The sequence below is a fragment of the Silurus aristotelis genome (assembly GCF_946808225.1).
Source record: "Silurus aristotelis genome assembly, chromosome: 9".
Taxonomy (NCBI): domain Eukaryota; kingdom Metazoa; phylum Chordata; class Actinopteri; order Siluriformes; family Siluridae; genus Silurus; species Silurus aristotelis.
Window position 1 is genome coordinate 22,792,690 of NC_139582.1, and position 5,184 is coordinate 22,797,873.

The 5,184-nt window shown below is 38.1% G+C and overlaps 1 pseudogene across 1 annotated transcript; it reads left to right on the top strand.

Moving 5' to 3' along the window:
• Positions 1-2,948: 2,948 nt before the first annotated feature.
• On the top strand, positions 2,949-4,755 carry LOC310731278 (tubulin beta-4B chain-like; annotated as a pseudogene). Its single transcript, XR_014538409.1, has 3 exons — positions 2,949-3,066; positions 3,401-3,511; positions 3,705-4,755. The product of XR_014538409.1 is annotated as a tubulin beta-4B chain-like (transcript).
• The last annotated feature ends 429 nt before the right edge of the window (positions 4,756-5,184 follow it).

The window sequence follows — 5,184 nt, forward strand, 5'->3', positions numbered from 1 at the left end:
TTTATTCTACAGTAAAAACATATCCAATATAAAATATATCCTTTCTGAGATACTGTATATTGTGTGCACATGCCGACTGAGAGAGGGAGAGGGCGGGGCTAATTCTTAGAGCGCTCTACCTCATATTATAACATATCTTAGAACATGTGATTGGTGTACTTGATTGGTGTATATTGTGTTCACTCAAACAGATCTTGTACCACAATGATCTACAGTTTTAGACATTAAAGATAACTTCAATTAAATGTCATTTTTTATTGGATCAAGGCCCAAGACCTCAACTGATATCCCAAAATTACTGTGAATCCATGGGGCTTCCCCAGTATTTTATAATGCAATAAATTACCAAATAAACATGATCCTAATGGTATTTGGTAATGTGTGGTGTATATGCTGCCCACCCTGTAAGAGTGAATATGTCTTATGGCTTTGTCAGGGGAACCAGGCCAAACTGCAAGGCGTAGAATTCCCCAGTCACTCTCTATAGGGGCTAGAATACAATAACTAAGAATTCTGAGCAGGTCTTTGGGTTTGAGGGGTATATATGTGGAACCTATTTCATACATGTCAGATAGTCAAGGGCTAAGCTGTGAAACATGAGTTTTTTGGCCCCATTAATTTTCTATGGAAAACAATTAAGAGTGTTTGGTCATGTGATCAAAAACCGTTAGTTACAATCCTTTAAAAAGTCATAGCACACATCCCACTAATGGGCTGAGTGATATACTGAAATGCATGTTTACTGCACTTTGTCCTATATATTTGTGCAGTGATGATCTATAGTGCAGTCTGCCAATGCTGTGGTTACTGTACTGTGGTCACTACTGTGCAAAATTAAAAGATGAAGGTGATGTGTGTGTCATGTTCAAAGAACCTTTAAACCACAATAAATTCCTTGCGTTACGTTTATTTGTATGCTTCGACAATACATCTTAGTAAAACATATACTGTATGAAAAATATTTAATTTGTCATATTCTGAGATTAAAACATTACAGCAGGTAAATTACAGTTAATAGAAGAAATCTAGTAGGCACCTGTGTGACTTTTTACAAGTCATATGATAAACAGAATACATCTTATTCAAAATGATATTTTAAATTAAACATTTCATATTTTGTTTTTAATTATTGTCATTAATCCTTAATTTTCTCTCACACATTACACTGAGACACTGTCACAAATTAAGTCATTCTGATTATTTGTTAATCATGTTCATATGAATTTGGTAAAGGTAAAACAACCCATCTGGTGGTTTTTTCAATTTCTATACATTTGTTTGTTATTTCAGATGTACATACTGTAATAATAATAATAATAATAATAATAATAATAATAATAATAATAATAATAATGTAAAATAAAATATTTTGTAATTGTTTTTTTTTTTTTTTTTATTCGGAATCGATTTTTCTGAATAGAATTTGTGTCTTTCACCCATTTGGCATTTGATATTTTTATCAATAAAATTACTGTAGCCCGAACGCAATTTGAGGTATGTTTCATGGCATTGGCGTGAAAACTGAGGGACTGGTTAAAAAAAAAATCTTAAATATGAGCAGTTGTAATAGTAATGCTTTTCAAGTACTACTAATAAGAGGTTGTGATGTACAGCACTGTAAATTAGGAATGTGCATCTCTATAACAGGCTGATGTGATTCGCATCTCAATGCATAGCCAACGATAGCCCTGTTTAAGTTGCAATGTTTGTAAATTCTTGGGGCTGCCCCAGGATTTTATGATGCAATTAATTACCCAATAAACATAATTCCTGAGATTATTTGGGAACGTGTGGTGAATATGCATGATCTCCTGCCCACCCGTTCAAGGACCCAGCTGTGACACCCAGCGTTTTCGGCCCTATCCATTTACATGGGAAATATTTCTACTTTTTTTTAAATCCTTCGAAAAGTAATACCACATGTTGAACCAATGGGCTGCACAATTTGAGGTTTAATCAATTATAACAGTGAGGCTTTGCTTTTCGAGCATCACTATTAAGAAGTTATGATGTACACCACTGTAAATGCATGAATATATCATGGGCCCCTGCGTAGCGCCTGGCCTACAGCATTCCTTTGAATGCTGTTTTTTACCATTTATAAGAACAGTTATAACCAGACTTAGAGACCTAATCGTTATTGTAGTGATACAATGAAATTGTTTGGTAGCTCTCAGAGTCCAGCAGCAATAAGAAAATGTAAGAATAGACAAAATAATGTACAAAAAAGATAAAAGCAATAAAATGTAATATGACTTTGTACAATGAAATACATGTGCAGTGGGACTTGGTGCAAACAGAGGAGTGCAAACAGGATTATCAAAAATAATGAAATATTGCAGAAGTTATACTCATAACTGCTTACTAATAATACTAATAATAAATAGTAGTAGTCTGGGTGTAAAGTGTAAGTGGTGCGTTAGTAGCAACGTGGGAAAAAGAGGCAGACAGCTCGTTTTATGTCTGTCTCAGTTCTTAACAGCTGTGTGTGTGTGTGTGTGTGTGTGTGTGTGTGTGTGTGTGCGCGCGCGAGTGCGCGCGCGCGCGCGCGTGTGTTTGGGGGGTGTGGGGGAGTGTAAGATAAAGACATGAACATTAAAATCTACTACAATGAAGTTACAGGTGAGTTTTTCACTTTTTATTAAAAATATTTGTATCAATTAAAAAAGAATTCCATAAAACTTTTCTAACAACATCAGACATAAGTATCCACCAACACTGTAAATCTTCTGGCCTATGACGTAAACACGCGTGCTACGTATGTTTCGGTGATTCCACCAGACTGTAGAAATAGGCTTTAATTAGGTTTAACGACGACATTTGTTGCTGGAACTGACAGGAGTAGTTTCAAGTTTCAATAGCAACGTATTTTTTTATAACACGCTAGGAAGAAAAAAAATTATAACGCGTTTTTAAAAAAGCTATAGTGTCTTTTTTTTTTTTTTTTCGGCCTTCAGTTCTGGGAAGTAATTAGTGAAGAACATGGGATTGACCCAACAGGCAGTTACCATGGCGACAGCGACCTTCAGCTAGAGAGAATTAATGTCTACTACAATGAAGCTACAAGTGAGTTTATTTCTTTTCACTGTTGGTATACATTTTTTTTTTTTTTACTTTATTTATTGATCTCAAGATAGTGCTGCACTAATGGCAGCCTGTTGCATTAGTTCCTGTGTATTTTTTGTATTTATTTAATGTTTATTTATGTTTATATATTTATATATTTTTATGTCTTTCTCACTCTCTTTGTATTCTGATTCGGATATTTTAATTAAAATCTAAAATTTTATTCTATACCGTATTGCTTGTACTTTGTTGTATGTCTGTGAACTGGCTACTGTAACATTTCAGTTTCTCTTTGGGATTAACAAATCTATTTATTTACCTTTCAATTTGACAGGTGGTAAATATGTCCCCCGTGCTGTGTTGGTGGATTTGGAGCCAGGTACCATGGACTCTTTGAGATCTGGACCGTTCAGACAAATTTTCAGGCCTGACAACTTTGTTTTTGGTAATTATTACATACCATTCTAATGGTTCATACAGTTTCTTTTTCTATAATGTATAGAGGCAAACTAGTAAATCTGATGGTCTCTCTTGCAGTGAATTTTGGGTTTATTCTGACAGTGTGCATTGAGATTTGTCTGCTGTTTCCTGTCAGCTGTAACAGTGTTTGCATGATAGTCACTGTTTCCTTTCCACAGGTAAGACTGGTGCTGGTAATAACTGGGCCAAGGGCTACTACACAGAAGGTGCTGAGTTGTTGGACTCTGTCTTGGATGTGGTGCGTAGGGAGGCTGAGAACTGCGACTGCCTGCAGGGCTTTCAGCTCGCTCACTCCCTGGGTGGAGGTACTGGGTCCGGCATGGGCACTCTGCTGCTTATCAGCAAAATCCGAGAGGAGTACCCGGACCGCATTATGAATACCTTCAGCATTGTCCCCTCATCCAAAGTCTCAGATACAGTGGTGGAGCCTTACAATGCCACCCTGTCTGTCCATCAGCTGGTAGAAAACACAGACGAGACATTCTGCATTGACAATGAAGCCCTGTATGGCATCTGTTTCCGCACCCTAAAGCTCACGACACCAACATATGGTGACCTCAACCACTTGGTCTGTGCCACCATGAGTGGGGTCACAACATGTCTGAGGTTCCCTGGGCAGCTCAATGCTGACCTGCGTAAACTGGCTGTCAACATGGTGCCCTTCCCTTGTCTGCACTTCTTTATACCTGGTTTTGCCCCTCTGACCAGCAGGGGGAGCCAGCAGTACCGTGCTCTCACTGTGGCTGAAATATCCCAGTAGATGTTTGATGCCAAGAACATGATGGCCGTTTGCGACCCACGTCATGGCCGCTATCTCACGGTGGCTGCCATTTTTCGTGGCCGCATGTCCAGGTGGATGAGCAGATGCTCAACATGCAGAACAAGAACAACACCTACTTTGTCGAATGGATCCCCAACAATTAAAGACAGCCGTGTGCGACATTCCACCCCGTGGCCTTAAAAATGTCCGGCACCTTCATCGGGAACAGCACCGCTATTCAGGAGCTGTTCAAGCGAATCTCTGAGCAGTTTTCATCCATGTTCAGACGCAAGGCTTTCATGCACTGGTACACAGCTGAGGGTATGGATGAGATGGAGTTCTGTGAGGCTGAGAGCAACATGAATGACCTGGTGTCAGAGTACCAGCAGTACCAGGAAGCAAGTGCTGAAGATGAAGGAGAGCTTGAGGAGGAAGTAGAGCAAGCCTAAATATACAGTTTTCCATTCACCACCTTCCTTTTAAGCTTTATTAATTAACAAAAATAAGTAATACAATTAATTTTTTTTTTATTATGTTTCTAAGATTCTATGTTCCAAGCGCTAGGTTTGGAGCTTAATACAAAAAAAGTATGCAATAATTAGTTCTTGTCCTTTCAGTGTTTTAATCCACAAAATGTAATAAAAGTTCTCCTACAAATTTAATTGACCAATTGTCTCTGTTGCAGTGTTCTGATATAAGGCTTATTAGGTATTTTTTTTGCACATTCCAACCACCAAACATGTTGGGTATTCAGTGTGACCATCTGCAATAGTCACATTGCAGCTTCTGGGCACTGAGATTGGTGTTGTTTCAAAACAGATCACCAAAGCAGACAAGGTTGAGAACATCAAAAGGATAAGGCACACAGTTCCCCATAC